The sequence below is a fragment of the Cervus elaphus genome, chromosome 15 (genome assembly GCF_910594005.1).
Source record: "Cervus elaphus chromosome 15, mCerEla1.1, whole genome shotgun sequence".
NCBI lineage: Eukaryota > Metazoa > Chordata > Mammalia > Artiodactyla > Cervidae > Cervus > Cervus elaphus.
The window spans coordinates 51835752-51855262 of record NC_057829.1 but is presented as its reverse complement, the minus strand read 5'-3'; the positions used below and the strand labels follow the sequence as shown (position 1 = coordinate 51855262).

Below are 19511 nucleotides of genomic sequence, written 5' to 3'. Positions count from 1 at the left end.
CAGTAAAATGAATTCCACTACCCAATATTAGTCACTGGGACTCTGTAGTAAGCATCTTTATGAATTGTCTGGGTGAAAATATCAATCATATCTTGGCATACTGTATGGGTTAGTAATTATATTGGAAATAGAATCAAGATCCCCAAAGGCTATGATGGGCAAGAAAAATGGTTTATAATTGTAATGCACCCAATGCCCTCCTATTCATATCAAATATTTCCTAATACTCCCTGGGTATCCTGAAATGAAATTCACAAGTAATATAATCTATCCACACACATAACTATGTGTGTGTATATTCATAGTATCCTAATGAAAATATTTTTAAAAAGACAAAAGAATATAATGTAATATAATCAAATAATTTGTGGCTTAATAAGTAAGTTGTTGGATTTCCAAGTTGTAGATGAGCACACGACAGGACTACATAGTAATCAGAACTAATGGTATGAAGTGCTTGCATTTTTTCCTAAAATCATTTCATATAACAACTGAAAACATATAATTGGTTCTGGTCACTAATGGCATTTCTGTCAGGTGACCCAGTTTTCCAAAATGTTAAGCATTGTCTGTAAAGTTTCTTATAAAATAAAGTATCTGTTCCTCTTAATTTCCATGGTAGTAAATAATTTGCAGTCCTGGCAAACAAAATATAATTTAAGGCCAGGCAAAAATAATTATTTCATTTACATGTAGTAGTAAAACAGAGTTAAAGGCTTGGGTAATTGTATATGAATTTTTCCTCTGCCTGAATTAAGAATGAAATTTAGAGCTGTTTGGATTGTAGAATAATTCTTCAGTATGTAGTTTTCTATAGATTGCTGGACATGATGATAACCATTGGTAACACAGAAGCACTCCAGGAATTTCCAGAGTTCCCACGAGGGGGCAGTATTCCCCCCCTGAGAATCACTCTGCTGAGTTCCTTTCTTTGGAACTATCAACTTTTTGGTGGGGATCGTTCTTCGCCTTACGGTGGGGGACATGAAGGTGTGGGAGATGGTGCTGTCCTGTGCCCTGTAGGATATTTAGCAGCATCTGAGCTTCTTGTAGATGTTAAAAAGTGCCCTATCCACACTATCGGTTAGGACAACTAAAAATATTTCCAGACACTGCCTGTTTTCTTCTGGAGGGCATATTCACCCACGATTCAAAACACTGAACTGAACAAAAATATGTTTTAATGGGGAATTGGAGAAAAAAACTTTGCCCTGGAAGGAACCATGGAACAAATTTCACAATTAGAATTGACCTCATGGAAACATTTGTGAAAGATCCAGGGACTGCCTGTAATTACTTTATGAATCAACCAGGAGATGTGATTCATGTACATCAATACATGAACATACTGTTAATTTTTTGCTAACTTTAAAAAATTAATTTTTATGACACTTTATTCAATAAAGGACTTGTGGTCACTTAAAATGTGCTATTCATACCTTAATCAGAACTGCTTATTCCCAAGAGGGGCATTTTGCTCCATCCTGGGTACTTTAACAGTTACTTGTGTTTTGGTGTTTCATGGATTCCAGTAGGTAGAATGAAGACGAATGGGTTGCATGTGATGGGGGTGGCTTCATGCCCAGAGTGTAGAGAATCTTTTCTAACAGAGCTTCCTGATGGTTCCAGATTGAACTGCTTTGGGGAGGGGTACAACCAGGAGAGATTTGTTGACAACTGACTTTGATAAAGGAGAATCATTTTTAGGTTGAAAATTATTCTGAATGATATATGTGTATCTATTCTGTACTATGGATATGAGCTTGAGCAAGCTCTGGGAGATGCTGAAGGACAGGGAAGCCTGGCATGCTGCAGTCCATGGGGTCGCAAAGAGTCGGACATGACTAAGCAACTGAACAACAACATGTTATATATTATATTACTATTGTAAATTATGAAAAACATGAAAAGTAAAAGTATTAGTCACAGTCATGTCCGACTTTTTGCGACCCCATGGACTGTAGCTCACCAGGCTCCTCTGTCCATGGGATTCTCTAGGCAGGAATACTGGAGTGGGTTTCTGTGCTCTTCTCCAGGGGATCTTCCTGACCCAGGGATAGAATTTGTGTCTCTTATGTCTACCTGCATTGGCAGGAGGGTTCTTCATCCTTAGCGCCGCCTGGGAAGCCCTCTAGTAACAAAGGCAAACAGTAAATCAGGGAACAAATTTTTTTAAAAAAGTAAAATTTCAAATTGTGGTGAATGCTAGGAAGGAATAAATAATGGTGCTGTGGTAGAAACTGAAGAAGGAGGAGGCTCTTTTAAGTGGTGTGGTCACAGGTAAGTCTTCTGAGTGGTATTTAAATAGAGACTTACAGGATGACGAGTGATGTTCTTCCAGTAGGAAACCATTTTAGACACAAGGAAGAATGCATGCAGAGGCCTGGCGTGGAGGAGGACATTTCATGTTTGGGCCCCAGAAAGAAGAACCAGGTAGCTGGGATATAATGGGTGACAGGAAGTGTGGCATGCACTAAAGTTCCAGAAATATAGAGCATCCAGCTCAGGTAGGGAAGAGGTCAAGCTTAGGAGTAAGAACACAGACCAAGGAGCCAGAGAACCTGCGTTCAAGTTACTTCACTTTATTCATCCTCATTGTTCCATCTGCAAAATGGAGCACTGAAGCCATATGCTTCCTGGAGTAATCATGAGGATTAGATGAGTTAATATATGGAAAACACTTAGAACTGTGCTCGCAGTTACAGATAGTAGATGTTGCTGCTGCTGCTACTGCTATCATCACGGCTTTGTTGATCATGTTAAGAAATTTGGATTTTATCCCAAGAAGGAAAAGCCACTGAAGGGCTTTTCAGTTTGGACCTTTTTGTAAAACTTTTGAACAGGAAGTAATAATGTGAACCTAACAAGAAAACAGGCATAGTTACTGTAGGATAAGTAAGTTTTGAATGTGACGTCCCCAACAAAATAGGTTAAGTTGTAAAAGGGCAACCCTTTTTTAAAAAAAAAATCAAAGCTGTCCCTTCAGATGATTTGAGTCATTTGGCAAATAATGTAGATAGGCCACTCAACATTCAAGGAGGATTTGTTTTAAACAACTCCAGTCAGTGGTGCCAGCATGTTTTCCAAGCTGTCATATAATAATAAGCAGGAAGGGATACTTGCATAATAATAAAATCTAATTATTAGGAATAAGTTTCTGGGTCCCTAAAAATAGGAAATTTCAGACATTTTAAAAAGATATGGGAGTCTGAAAGAACTTCTTTTGGCTATGAACATGTCTAGTGTATGTTAACTGGGTTTCTGTGGGGCTGTATTCTTGGTTGCATTGCACTCTCTTCCTACAGCTTTTGGTTCTGCTTTTAAGCCCTTGATGTCCCCCTCTGATAGAAGGACACTGGGGCTTTAGGTTATTGATTATTGTTGGTGGAAGAAGCTGGTGTCGCCTTGTGGGTGCCACTGCTGGGTGCAGGCATTCTCTCCTTCAGGTTCTGAGATGCCCAAAGAACGCTATCAGTTTCTTATCCTATCAGTCAATGGAAGATGGTGTCATCTCTGTTTATATGAACCAGAGTTGTCTGCTATAGCTTGCAGTGAGGATAATCAATTCTTAAAAGAGTAATGATGGTAATCAAATCCCAACTGTAAGCCATAGAACTTTGGGAGGGAGACATTATCTTGGAAACTTGTTTTTCTCTTTCAGACTTCAGGTCTCTGATAAGGCACTCCTTATCAGAGATGAGGCTGCATGTATAGTTAATGCTGGTTACTCTTTGGTCTGGCTGCACATACTACCAAATCCAAGGGCGGTGGAGACTAAAGAGATGAAGGACTGAGAAAGCTGATCTGTGACCTCACACTTACTTGTTTAATCCTACAATTGTGCCGTATGACTTAGATGTAGCTCTGGGTTAAAAATAAACCAAATGCAGAGACTGGGTTGAAATAAAATATTTGGTTCATGTGCCTCCTGGTTTTCAAATGATATAGAGGAAGGCTGATTTTTACTTCATAGAGCAAGAAGTATCTTTGATGATTATATGATAGAAACTCAAATGATTTCCTACCAAGTATGTTTTAATACATTGAAAAAAAGGTTACTAAGTAATTGAGCAACAAGACCCCACTTATACTGCTATGGAACAGAGTCTTCTGGCTAAGTAACATTTCTTTTTTAATGAGAAAACATTTTCATTTCAATTCTGGTTGAAAAAGTTTCTAAGGACAATAATAACTTAACTGTGAAAGAATGTCCAGATTGCAGTTAAATTGTTTTCCCAGGCTTTTGCAAGAGTTCCAAGTTACAATTACTAAGCATTGTTTCTTACTTTATCTTCATCAAATATTTATTTAATACCTACTATGTTCAAGATACTGCACTGTTTTCTAAGACTGTTATATATCAAGTATTTCGTTTCATCATTAAATTATCCATTCCAGTTGGAGTTTGGGAAGAGAGGTCACCTTTATCTCTGAAGTCAAGGAGTCATTCCTTCAGACCCCAATCTTAGTTCTATTTTGGGTGAATGTGGCTCAGTAAATGTTTAAATAAGTGTCTACAACATTCCAGGCATTGTGTTAAGACCCGTGGGAACAAAATCCAGCCAGTTACAGTTATTGAAGAGCTCAGAGAAATGGGTGAAGAGAGCTTGTTCAAGAGAGTATTTTTATAGGCAGTGTAAATACTATGATTGAAGCATGGTGGGGAAGCGGGGGAAGGGACCAGTAGGAAAGAGCATGTGCCCCAGCAGTGAGGGGACATCAGGAAAGCTTCCTGTAAGGGAGCATCTAGGTGCTAGGTATTGTATTTCCACATATATGTGTACAGGATATCAAGCTTCTAGAAAGTAATTAATTTCAAGTCAAAAAACATGTAATATATATTTTTTGTTGAATGCATTTTATTTGACAGGGGGAAAGGAACATAGGTTTAAAGATGAGTGAGCCAGGTACCCTCTCTTTCACCTTTTAGTCAGGCATTGAAGCCTTATCAGGTTTACTCTATTCAATGCGCTGCCAGTTTTTTGTTTCACTTGCAGATTTTAAAACTTTTATTGTCTGTCTCCCTTCTCAGCCAGGGGCCCTGTCTTGCTTTTTGCTTTTGTCACTGTTACTATGATGATCGAGTAAAATAATTATTTTATGCTGACAGCAATGCCGCACATATTTCAAGCTAGAATAGTTAACTAAAAATCCATTTCAGGCTTTTATATAATGAATGGAAAATGCTATGTTATTTCTCCACTTTTACTGAATATCATTTGTTTCCTAGTGCAGTTCACCAGTGGGCACATCCTTTGGCCAATATCTGTGTGTTATCTCCATATAGGGCTTTACAGTTTTTAAAACAGTTTTCTATTATTTCTTTAATTCTAAACACAGCTCAGTAAAGAAAATATCTCTGTTTTAAAGCTCAGAAAAGTGAGACTCAGATCAAATGACTTGCTCAAGATCCCGTGAGAAACTCTCTTCCTTTAACTTTTTGAGCCTCCAGTCAATTTTGGCTACATTATTCTCTTTGTTGTTTTGACTGTTGCTTAAATGCACCTCCTTTAGAGAGCCTTTCTTGATCCCTAAGAAGTGGTTGGATGTCCCTCCTATGAGCTCCTATAATGCCCTGCACTTACTCATATTGTGAAGAAGTGAAGTGAAGTGAAGTGAAGTCACTCAGTCATGTCCGACTCTTTGCGACCCCATGGACTGTAGCCCAGCAGGCTCCTCCCTCCATGGGATTCTCCAGGCAAGAATATTGGAGTGGGTTGTCATTTCCTTCTCCAGGGGATCTTCCCGACTCAGGGTTTGAACCCTGGTCTCCTGCATTGCAGGCAGACGCTTTAACCTCTGAGCCACCAGGGAGGCCCTACTCATATTGTAGTGCTTGGTATTTAATGCTTTGTCTGTATTGTTTGCAGATCTGTCTCTTGCACTCTCTCCAAACAACTTGAAAGTAGTATCCCATCTTGTTCTCATGGGATTCCCAAACCTGATTGAGTACTTGCCTCAGAGAAGTTTTCCAATAACCATTCACTGGGGATGGTAGCTCAGCTGGTAAAGAATCTGCCTACAGTGCAGGAGTCCCTGGTTCAATTCGCAGGTCAGCAAGGTCCTCAGAGAAGGGATAGGCTACCCACTCCAGTATTTTTGGACTTCCCTGGTGGGTTGGTTGGTAAAAGAATCAGCCTGCAATGCAGGAGACCTGGGTTCGATCCCTGGGTTGGGAAGATCCCCTGGAGGGATCCACTCTGCTATTCTTGCATGAAGATTCCCATGGACAGAGGAGCCTGGCGGGCTACAGTCCATGGAGTCGCAAAAAATTGGACACGGCTGAGTGACTAAGCACAGCATAGCACAACAGATGAGAAAATTAAGTAATTAAAACCTTGTTCTAATTAAAATGAAATAATCGATGTGAAAGTGCTTTATAAATGACTTACAGTAAGAGATGTTCTTAGTCAAATCATTGAGGAAAAAGCGTAATACTAAGATGTAATTTCAAACTTTTGAAGAGTATGCTTTCTAGTTGAATTGACCTTGTTTTAGACTGAATGCTTTTGTCCCTTCAAAATTCATATGTTGAAACCCTACCCCTCAATATAATGGTATTGGGTGTTCAGCCTTAGGGAGGTAATTTGGCCAGGAGTGTGGAGTTCCTGAATGGGGTTAGAGTTCTTATAAGAAGAGCCCAGGTTTCCCTGGTAGCTCAGCTGGTAAAGAATCCACCTGCAATGCAGGAGACTTGGGTTCATTTCCTGGGTTGGGAAGATCCCCTGGAGAAGGGACAGGCTCCCCACTCCAGTATTCTTGGGCTTCCCTGGTAGCTCAGCTGGTGAAGAATCTGCCTGCAATGTGGGAGACCTGGGTTTGATCCCTGGGTTGGGAAGATCCCCTGGAGATGAAATTGGCAAACCACTCCAGTATTCTTGCCTGGAGAATCCCACGGACAGAGGATCCTGGCAGGCTGAAGTCCATGGGGTCACAAAGAGTTGGACGCGACTGAGTGACTAAGCACAGCACAGCAGAAAGAGGCCAAAGAGCCTCTTGAAGATCCACTTGAAGAATCAAGAGATTGGTTGGTAGTCTGCAACTCAGAAGAGCTGTTTCACCAAAACTCAACCATGCTGGTACCCTGATCTGAGACTTCTAGCATCTAAGTGTGAGAAAAACATTTCTGTTGTTCATAAGCCACTTAGACTGTGTACTTTGTTATTAATAGCCAGAGATGACTGGGGGAGACACATTACTGGTATGACCCAGATATAAGACAAACAGTTGCCCTGACCTCCCATTCCTACTGTCTTTTCACTGGGAAATATGCCATTTTAAATCACCATTTTTAGATCACTATATAAAATGAAAGAGGTGGAAAAACTTATTTTAGTATAAATTTTATTTTTAAGGATTTCTGGCTTATTATCTGTCCAGGCATTATCTGGAGTATTCTACATATAGTAATTAACTTAATGTCCATAACAACTCTAGCACATAGGTACTATTATTACTTACCTTGTCCAAATGAGAAACATGTCTCTATTTCTTGTTGATGTTTGAAGGATATCTTTTGCTGGATATAGAATTCTACATTGGCTTCTTTTTGTCTTTTAGCACATTAAAGATGTCGTTGCATTGTTTTCTGGGTTGTAATTTCTTTTTTTTTTTTTTACATAAAATCAGTAAACATTTTTATATTTGTTCTTCTGTATGCAGTATGTCTTTTTTTTCCCCTTCTGTCTGGTCTTAAGATTTTTCTCTTAGCAAAGGTTTTCAGCAATTTGATTATGATGGCCTTGGTAAGTTTAAGTGATTTTGTGGAATTAGAATTCAGCTCCAGACGTTTTTCCCTAATGGCCATGCTCTTAAGAGGCCATGCTGCCTCTTTAAAGTTGTGTGTGTTTAATTGCTCAGTCATGTCCTGACTCTTTGCAACACCATGGACTGTAGCCTGCCAGGCTCCTCTGTCCATGGAATTCTCCAGGCAAGAATACTGGAGTGGGTAGACATTCCCTTCTCCAGGGGATCTTCTTGACACAGGGATCAAACCCAGGTCTCCTGCATTGCAGGCAGGTTCTTTTCACTTCACTTTCTTTAGAGGTTATCCATTAATATTTAGATGAGACCACTGAAGCAGAGAGAGGTGAATTTGGACTTCCTGGTTGCTAGGCCATTGTGCTCATTTCTATTAAGCACTGAGAATGGGATCATACCTGACTTTTTCTATACATTAAAAAAAATATTTTGTAAAAACTCAGAGCAGTTGTTTCCAATCCTGAATTGCCTTGATCTACAGAAAATAGGGATCAGTTAGAAAGTTAGATAATTTGAAAATTGTAAATTATAAATTGACTTGTGATGCAAATAGAGACACATGGAATCAAAACATCTGTGTGCTAATCTAGTTTTCTCTTGCACATCAGAAACTGATAATCACAGATGTTTTTGGGTGTTGAAATAAGGATTTAAGAAAATTAAATTTTACTTAAGAAATGGATTTTGTAGGGTAGAACACTTTCAAATAATGTCATTTATGAGTGAAGGTTTCAAAAGGGATCCACGATTTTGAAAATATTGGGAATTAATTGCCTAGAATCTTATCTTGTTCACATAAACTCTATAAAGTTAAAAGATTATACATATAGATATATATACATATACATGTATATATATAAAATTCAGCCCATTTACAGTTCCTTCCCCCAAATATTCCTCCTTTCTAGTGGAAAAAGAATTCAGTGCTATGAAAGAATTGGAGAAAGATTAACGAAAACACTGAAGTATGAGACTGTATCCATGATTTTATGTAATAAAATAGGACTAAAAATGTAAAAATCATTATAAAGTTTCATATGCTAACATATATGTTGTGCTGCAAGTTTTTCAGGTCATGTGAATTCATTGGCTGCTTATCACCAATAAAGTTATGGCTGACTACAATTGAATGGGTGAGTTAAGTGATAGGTATTATTTATAGATTTGCAGTAGCAATAGGGTGTAGAAGATACATTACATACATGTCTTAGAAACTAATAATTGGAAAATTATGACTTAATGTCTAGTTACAGTCATATAGGCATTATTGCAGCATTAACGAAACAGTGCATGCATCATTAATGAAATTCACAGTGATGATGTGTTCACAATGACAGTAATTTGTATTAAAAAGATTAGAAGTAATTGAAAACCATGGCCATGTCAAGGCAGCATTTTGCTGTGCTATCTTGCAGATGATTATAGAAATTCGAAGTATCTGCATGTGGCTTGTGCAGTCAAGCTTTCCAGAGTTGCCAAAGATTGAATGGCAAATTTCTTTATAAAATGCTGAGTGAGACAGGTCAATAAATTCCTATTATACACTAATTTAGTTCATTAATACTGAGTTGCCTTAATAATGCAGTTGATAAGTTGTTCGGTTGCTCAGTCATGTCTGACTCTGCCACCCGATAGACTGCAGCATGCCAGGCCTCCCTGTTTATCACCAATTCCTGGAGCTTGCTTAAATTCATGTCCATTGAGTCAGTGATGCCATCCAACCATCTCATCTTCTATCATCACTTTCTCCTCCTGCCTTCAATTTTTTGTAGCATCAGGGTCTTTTCCAATGAATCAGTTCTTCACATCAGGTGGCCGAAGTATTGAAGCTTCTTCTTCAGCATCAGTCCTTCCAATGAATATTCAGCACTGATTTCCTTTAGGATTGACTGGTTGGATCTCCTTGCAGTCCAAGGGACTCTCAAGTCTTCTCCGACACCACAGTTCAAAAGCATCAATTCTTTGGCATTCAGCCTTCTTTATGGTCCTACTCTTACATCCATACATGACTACTGTAAAATACCAGAGCTTTGAATAGACAGACCTTTGTCAGCAAAGTAATGTCTCTTTTTAATATGCCGTCTAGGTTGGTCATAGATTTTCTTCCAAGAAGCAAACATCTTTTAATTTCATGGCTGCAGTCACCATCTGCAGTGATTTTGGGGCCCAGGAGAATAAAGTCTCTCACTGTTTCCATTGTTTCCCCATCTATTTACCATGAAGTGATGGAACTGGATGCCATGATCTTAGTTTTCTAAATGTTGAGTTTTAAGCCAACTTTTTCACTTTCCTCTTTCACTTTCATCAAGAGGGTCTTCAGTTTCTCTTCACTTTCTGCCATTAGAGTGGTGTCATCAGTGTATCTGAGGTTATTGGTATTTCTCCTAGCAGTCTTGATTCCAGCTAGTGCTTCATCTAGCCCAGCATTTCACATGATGTACTCTGCGTATAAGTTAAATTAAGCAGGGTGACAATATACAGCCTTGATGTACTCCTTTTCCTATTTGGAACCAATCTGTTGTTCCATGCCCAGCTCTAACTGTTGCTTCCTGACCTGCATCCAGATTTCTCAGGAGGCAGGTCAGGTGGTCTGGTATTCTCATCTCTTGAAGAATTTTCCACAGTTTGTTGTGATCCATGCATTCAAGGGCTTTGGTGTAGTCAATAAAGCAGAAATAGATGTTTTTCTGGAACTCTCTTGCTTTTTCTATGATCCAATGGATGTTGGCAATTTCATCTCTGGTTCTTCTGCCTTTTTTAAATCCAGTTTGAACATCTAGAAGTTTTTGGTTCACATACTGTGGAAGCCTGGCTTGGAGAATTTTGAGCATTACTTTGCTAGTGTGTGAGATGAGTGCAATTGTGTGGTAGTTTGAACATTCTTTGGCATTGCCTTTCTTTGGGATTGGAATGAAAACTGACCTTTTCCAGTCCTGTGGCCACTGCTGAGTTTTCCAAATTTGCTGGCACATTGAGTGCAGCACTTTCACAGCATCATCTTTCAGGACTTGAAATACCTCAACTGGAATTCCATCCCCTCCACTAGCTTTGTTCATAGGGAGACTCCTAAGGCCCACTTGACTTCGCATTCCAGGATGTCTGGTTCTACGTTGATGATTACACCATTGTGATTATCTGGATCATGAAGATCTTTTTTGTATAGCTCTTCTGTGTATTCTTGCCACCTTTTCTTAATATCTTCTGCTTCTGTTAGGTCCATACTGTTTCTGTCCTTTATTGTGATCATCTTTGCATGAAATGTTTCCTTGGTATCTCTAATTTTCTTGAAGAAATCTCTAGTCTTTCTCATTCTATTGTTTTCCTCTATTTCTTTGCTTGATCACTGAGGAAGGCTTTCTTATCTCTCCTTGCTATTCTTTGAAACTCTGCATTCAGATGGGTTTATCTTTCCTTTTTTCCTTTTCCTTTCACTTCTCTTCTTTCCTCAGCTATTTATAAGGTCTCCTCAGACAACCATTTTAATAATCCTTAATCATATCGTATATTAAATACATCCATGAAGTTAGCTCACCTGCCTATGAAACTAAATATAGGCTGGCTTTTTAAAAAAATCCACTAGGAAAATACCAAGGAGCCTCCTGGGGCTATGGTCCATACTGAAGAAACATGTAATGATCAATAATTTATCCAATGCTTCTAAGTGAATTAAGAAAAAAAGAGTAGACCTCCAGGTGCCCTTTACACCTATTATTAATATCATTTCTTTGCACGTTGGCAACAAAAACTGTCTTTATTCCCCAACTGGCTATGAAGTCTAAAGAATCTTCTCACAAAGACATCACTTTGTTCTCTTCTTTTATCTTAGTTCATGTGCTTTGTCTGCTCTCTCTGCACTTATTCATGGACTTTCAAAGGAGTGTTTCATTATTGCTTGTTTTCCAAACTTTGCTGTCAGTGAAAGAAGATGTGCCCTTTAACTGTGATGATCTAGCCATGTTTTCTACCCTGTCTAGAATCAGCTAAATCTGTGAGATCTTTATTACTTCCTAAAATGATTTCCCTATGCTGTATAATATATTCTTATTGCTTATCTATTTTATACATAACAGTTTGTATCACATAGCCCATGCCCTATCTTATACACTGTTGGAGGGGATGTAAATTGGTGTAATAGCTGCTATGGAAAGGAGTATGGAGACCTTTCAAAAACTAAAAGTAGAAATACCATGTGATCTTGCAATTACATTCCTTGGTATATCTGAAGAAAGTGAAATATTAATTTGAAAAAAATACGTGTTCCCCCATGTTCATAGCCTAGACATTGAAGCAACCTAAGTGTCCATCAAAGGATGACTGAATAAAGATGCAGTACACACACACACACAGTATAATATTACTCAGCCATAAAAAATTAATGAAATTCTTCAACAACACGGATGGACCTAGAGAGTATTATGCCTAATGAAATAAGTCAGACAGAGAAAGACAGGTGTCGTCACCTATATGTGGGATCTTAAAAATGAAACAGTCAAATGTATATAGCAAAACAGACTCAGATATAGAGAACAAATTAGTGGTCACCAGTGGGGGGCAGGATGGACCACTAACTTTGGGGGGCTAAGAGAACTTCTATTTAAGAAGTGGAGTTAGACAGTGATTTTTGTATATCTGTATCCATAGCTCCTTATAAGAGACTTACAGTCTCTTAATCAGTCCATCTTTCTCCAAGGAAGTGATTTCTCAGCATTTATCAGTGTTTTTAATACTAAAAAACCTGCTTGTGTCAAAACTACTCAATATACCATTGTAGGGCTCACAAGTTAGTTTTCATTCTCAAATCTAAACAACCCTAATTTCTGGAAAGAAGCTTCCCTCCTTTCCAGTGTCTAACTGTAAATGAACTATGATGCCCAACTTCACACTGGTAGCAAATAAACCTTATATAAATTCCAAGACTGCTATATCATTTTGCTAACCTTCAGAAATGTTTGTACTTAAATTTTTTTAATGGAAAAAGGCCATTTAAGCATATAAGCAAGTTGGGCAGTCACTCATATGTTAAGGTTTGAGGGTATTATAGCGAGGTATGGACACATTACAAATTAACTTAAAATAACCACAACATTTATTTTGCTCACAAATCTTCACTATAGCTCATCTCTACCGATTGTGGGCTAGGAGCTGGAATCATCTGAGGACTTGCTTATTTACATGTCTTGCTGTTTATCCCAGATGTTGACTGGTTCCTCAGCTATGGCTGGTGCTGAAACACATAGATATGACCCTTCCATTGCTGTTTCACTTCCTCACCGCATGGTAGCTGGGTCCCATTATCCCCTTAAGATCAGAGAAAAGCCTTAGATCCCATCTCTTAATGGAGGAATGTCAATGTTACTTCATAGTAAGAGTGTGAGAGATGGGTTATGTTGTTGAGACCATCTTTGGAATGTGGAGATCATATTTAGTTTAATAAAGTGTTTCTTAAGTCCCTAAACTGTTTCTACTGAAATACCTAAGTGTGTGTATATGTTAAGTTAAAATAGTGAAGATTCTTATAAAAACATACATTTTATTGTGAAGTTCCCTAACACAACATATGCTTTATTGAGTTTAATCTGTTAAATCAAGACCAGAAGTTATCAAATACCTTATTGTTTACTCAAATTATTTCACAGGGTCTTGGAAGGAGAGGTGAATTTTGAGTAGAGGGAAGAAAAATAAAGTCCAAAGAAATCTGATGGGAGACAGTGGCACTATAGCATTATTGCTCCTGATGGAAATCTAACAGAATAGAAGAATCCCATAGGGTTAGGTCCTGATGAGAAACTATATTTCCTTCAGCATTTTGCCAAAGACCAGGCCAGCTTCTTGGTTTCCATAGCATTTCTCAACAAATATAACTTCTGCTAAAACTTGCTATCGAATCTAGGAAACTCCTATTTGTCTATTCAACTTGCCTCTCCATCACAATTCTATCTTCAGCTAATAATTCTCATACATTTCCAAAAATACAGGAAGAATTCTTGCCAGCTCAGTCAAGTGCCTTGCTTGGAAGTTTTTTATCTTTACCAGATTTGGCAGACATTTTGGAATAGAAGGATATAAAATGGATTCTTTCTATCCATGTCTCATTGCCTACAGATCTTTTACTAACTCAAAAGAGAAGTCTGGTTCATGTAGTTGGTATGAATCTTGTTTCACAAACTGACATATGCAAGAAACATATCTCTTTATTTTTATTAAATCAGTGTGCATCTGACCTTGAACCCCTGTTGGGGTATTCAATCCTAGCCAGTACCAGAGTTCTCTCCCTTGGAGTTGTGCCAAGGTCCTAAGATCTTGATCCATCAATAAAACATTGGCTAGGTCTTTCCAGTCTTCAGTAATCAGACTGTGGTAGCCATTGCTGGGAAATTCATTGTTCAAGTTTGTGTGGCAACCTCAGGTCTGGGTCTGTGCTCTTTCTTGGCTATCCTTAGGGCATAAGAGTGTTTGGTATATCTGGACCCCACTCTATGTGGGTTTCACCTCCCAGGCATGCCTTATCACTGGACATCTCTTCAAGGCACTAGTTCTCAGCCTTGTGCAGACTCCCCTCTCCTTTGGGACACTGATTTCCCTTCCCTGCCAGGTCTGAGAATGTCTCCTTCCCTTTTGCTGCCTCTCCAAGTTCTTCCCTTCTGTCCCTACTTCCTCCTGTGTTACTTAGTATGATGAAATTTCACCAAAGGCAGGAAGGGAGTGTCTGTGCTCTCAGCCCTTTGACATAAACCTTCTCTGAGCCCAGGTGAGCTGCTTGACATTCGAGAAATGAACATAATGTAGGAACACAAAATTAATTTTTTGCCCCTAGAAGAAAAAAAATTGATTATTGTCCACTCATACTCTGAATAACAAATATAGTGGGATAAATGGATTCATCCAAAATAGAACATAGGATTTAACATATATGCTGAAATAACTTTGGATAAGCTAAGAGATAAAATATGAGTATCCATAAGCAGGTACTCACATAACCAGTGAGGCAGCCAGACTAAGTGGACCTCATTTCTGGACCTCAGTTTCCACAGAGGGCAAATGAGGTGATGAGATTATACCAACTCTAATGCCCTAATAGTTCAAACCCTTTATGATTGTGTAATAGCTGTTCTACCAGTGTGGACATCATATACTGAATAAAGACACTTGCCTAAATTTGCCATGTGAAAAACTTAGCCTAAACACTGTGCCTTTTAAGGATATAAGGAAAATGGCAGTCTTCTCCACAGTGACCTTTCCAATGGGATTTATCTATAAGGCATTGAGAAGTTTGGTACAATAATTGTGTCAAAGATCAGGCTTATGAAAGGAGAGATGAAACCCAGGAAGCTAGATGAAATCATGACCTGGGCACTAATACCATTCTATACTGACTTTTCTCCTGTTCCTGGGTAAATTCACAGAGACAGTTTCTGGTAAATCAAAGCAGATGGAGTTGTTTAAATTTATTTCAGACATCATACCAAAAAACATTAGAAGTGGACATAATGTATAACCTGGGCATTTTCTATGGCTCTCAGAATTCACTGATTTTCATAATTTAATTCCAATTGGAATTTAAAACAAGGTTTTCTGCTGGTATTCATCAAATTACTAACATTTTCATATTTTTGATAGGTCTGCTTGTGCAGTGAGGAAAATATACATAAAGAAAACTGAGTAGCACAAAATAATTTTCACTTTAAAACTTATCCAAGAACATTCAGAACTGGCAGAGATTCTGCTATTCAAAGATTTCTAGGTGAATATTACATGTGTTAAGCATTATAATTTAAAATGGTGAAATATTTCTGTCATTTTAATTGACCCTGTTATTTCCAGCGTATTAGGGTAGTAGATGATATTCAAGTTGCAATGTCTCCATTGCTCAAACACAACCTCTATGTCAGAACTCCGATGTCTAAGCAGCCTTCACTGCTGAATGTGACTGGCATTGATGTTATTTATTCATAAAGGAAATGCTTCTAAATCTAAATCAAGATCTTCTTCAGTATTGGTTAGCATGCAGTACTTATAATAATTTGTACTTTTAAAGTAAATCTTTACCTCCATGAGTAATCAATATGTTTTCCTCTTGAAACCCAAATTATGGCCAGTTATGGATGGTTCATTATGTTCGGGGTCAGTGTTAAACAGAACAGACTTTTATTTCCTCTCATCTGTCTGGAGCATTGGTAGCATATGTACTTTCCCCACATTTGTATAAAGATTGTGCTAATTTCTACATGTTTTGATTCTATTTTAATTTAATTTCACAGCACAGTAACCTTATGATGTGGCTACTTTTAAAGTACACATCATACATTTCATCTAAAGATGAAAAAATTGAGGCTGAGTGATGAGGTGTTTTGAAATATGTATGTATTTTACATGACTATAAACATGGAGCCCCTACCTGACATGCTGCCACTACCCCGGTGAGCACTGTGAATGGCCTTCTCCCCACCTTGCACACCATAAAGCCCAGGTATTCTGGTGATTCACCAGCTGGACTGGTAGGGTATGAAAGCTTGAAAGCCATTAAAAATTTTTCACCATTCCCTTCTAAATTTGCTCCATAGACTTGTTTGTCCTCTTTGCTGGATGACATCTTGTGTAGGTACCATACCTTTCTAGTCTCTTTCAATCACAAGAATAGTCCCATTTTAGGAAATTAAAATTTCCCATCTGATGGAATATCCAAATCTTAAACTCACTCAAATTTAAAATTTCTCCCTCCCTCATCTACATCCTTTATGAGGCTTGAATGTTGCAATAAAAATGATGGTATGCATGGCGTCTTGTCTCTTGCTTGCTCTCCTCCCCCATACTCATCAGCTACCAGGTCTGATCAGAGGAAAGGACCTGACTTAACTGGCTGGTTCTGATGTCATGGGATGTTGGCACCTTCTGATGAAGGCTGACAACCTAAGCTAACTCTTTCTGTTTTGGACACTTGTTCAGATTCCTCAGGGGCACTCTAGCTGGAAGCCTCCTTGAATAACTCTTTTCATGGGGGATCACTTCTCCTCTTGTTGGTTGCTTGCTTCTGTCCCTCAGACCCTTTGCTGGCATCCCTGTGCCTCTCCAGATGATCTTCTCATTCTGGCTTCAGGTTACATCCACATTTGGTCCCCTGAAACATTCTCCTTCATCCAGATGTCAGCAGGAGAACAAGTAGATCTCATTCCAGCAACCTATACTCTGTCATTGGGCTGAACCTCCCTCAGGCATAGCTTTATGCCTCTCAGTATCCAACTCCTTCAGACCACAGAAGAAAAGGGCAAAGTTCTTTGAGCTTTGTAAAACAGACCATCTTACTTGGCTTGAAAGAGAGTGTGGTGGGATGAATGTTGAACCACCCCCTACCCCAAATTCATATGTTGAAGTCCTAGCCACTGCTACCTCAGAATGTGACCTGATTTGGAAATAGGGTCACTGCAGATGTAATTAGTTCAGTTAAGATGATGTCATGGCACTAAACCAGTATAACCAGTCAGTTCAGTCACTCAGTTGTGTCCAACTCTTTGCAACCCCATGGACCACAGCATCCCAGGTTTCCCTGTCCATTACCAACTCCTGGAGCTTGCTCAAACTTATGTCCATCGAGTCGGTGATGCCATCCAACTTTTTGTAAGAATACCACTTATACTGGTATTCTTATAAAAAGAAGAAATTTGGACACAAACAGTGAATGTCATGTGTATATGAGGGCAGAGGTCAGTATGATGCATCTACAGGTCAAGGAATGCCAAATACCACCAGTAAGTTCCTGGAAACTAGGGGTTGCATGGAATAGATTCTCCCTCACCATCCTCAGGAGGAACCTACCGTGCTAATATCTTGATGTGGCACTTTTAGCCTCCAGAGATATGAGACACAAAATTTTGGTTGTTAAAGCCACACCATTTGCAGGCTTCTGTTACAGCAGCCCTAGGAAACTAGGTACAGAGGGAGATAAATATCCTGGATCCCTTTCTCATGCTCACATGGGCAGGGATGGAATAGAGGACACCAGAGGAATTCTCTTTCAGTCTCCAGATTCAGCCTCTTACATCACCTTGAGGTGGGGGATCAGCTGAAATGAACAGGACGGATTTTAAGCCCTTCCTTTACAAGTCCCATCTAGGTGGCCTGGCACCTCACTTTACAGTGTGAGGGAACCTAAGACCAATCAGTGACACTAGTCTCTTCATTCATGGGAAGGACAAGCACCAGGCAATACTCACTGACCCACACTGCTTTGTGTTCATGCTGAGGTGTGGCTTAAATCTGATCTCTGTTTTCTTTCCAAAGTCAGACCAGCCAGTTGATCACTTCAGGATATTGACCTTCGAGACAGTTCATTCTCACAGTAACATCCTTGCAATAGTTTTCGGTGATGGGTAGGAATTAACTAGGGTGGAGGAGAAGACAGAGAACTCACATTTATTAAGCACTTATATGTGATGGAGCCATGCGACACATTTTATATGATGCATCATCTTCCTTAATTATTAAACCTCTGAAAGTGGGTGATCATGTTTCCCAAAAAGGAGATGGGGACTCAGAGATATTATGCAAATTAATCCCATTTTACTTTGGTAGTGCTAGACCCGCAATCAACTCTGCATCTGTCTGAATCCAAATCTCTGGCTCCATAGACTGTAGGACCAAGTGTAAATGAAAAGACAAAGCTCTTTGTTAAAAAATAACTATTAAGAGTATTAGAATGGTGACTCTAAAGCATTCAGTGGGTCCTGTGTGGCTGCCCAGGGTGCTGCTCCTGGTCTGGTGATTCCCTAACATTTTGCTGGTAAAACAGTGGACAAATCTGAATGTCGCACAAATTCTTAATAGTGGATTGAGTTACTCACTGATCCTGTATTGGATTTAAAAAAAAAAAATTCATTCATTCATTCGTTCATTTTGGCTGTGCCGGGTCTTCATTGTTACGTGCAGGCTTTCTCTAGTTGTGACAAGCAGAGATTTCTCTTAGTTGTGGAGCTCAGGCTTCTCAATGCAGTGGCTTCTCTTGTTGTGGAGCAAGGGTTCTAGGGTTGGAGGGCTCTGTAGCTGCAGCATATAGACTTAGTTGCTTGGATTCATCCCGGACCAGGGATCAAACCCGTGTCCTCTGCATTGGCAGGTAAATTCTTAACCACTAGACCATCAGGGATGCTCTGATCCTGTGTGTTTCAATGGAGAAATAAGGTTGTATCTGTTTCACTAGATGTCTCAAAGGTATATTGACCTACTCTTCTTTTTGAAAGTTTAGTGTTCCATGGATTTCAATGGACAGGCCATTTTCCTCGCTTGTTTATGGGCTGTCAAGTTTTCTGAATAAGATTATTGCATAATCAAGTTTGGTACTTTTTGTTATACCCACTCCTTTTGCAAACCCTCATTTATTTTGTTAGCACTAACCTAATTTTTGTTGAGGTCTATTTCAAATTTAATATTTAACAATATGTTCTAATAGAAATGAAAATGATCACATCAAAATTGTTATCATTAAATCTTGCTATTTTCAATGTTTTACAAGATGAAAGCAAATAAAACTTTAAAAACATGCAAGAGAATCCTAATTTTTGCTGTATCTCCTTAGGGTTACTGTAAGACAGGAAGAGAATCCCCAAATGTTCAGAGATCATTAAGTCAACAGAACAAAACACAGTCACACCAAGTGGAAAGTGATTATTTACTAACCATATTTTGCTCTGTAAGGCTCTTAGGTTCTTGTATGCAAGCCAGGAAACAAACTCCCTAATTGTCCTCACTGTCAGCAGGTT

General features: G+C 38.8%; 1 protein-coding gene across 1 annotated transcript in view; it reads left to right on the top strand.

Moving 5' to 3' along the window:
• The window catches only part of PRKG1 (protein kinase cGMP-dependent 1), a 1340863-nt gene that overhangs the window by 19553 nt on the left and 1301799 nt on the right, over nucleotides 1–19511 (top strand). The gene's annotated exons all lie outside the window — the stretch shown is intronic.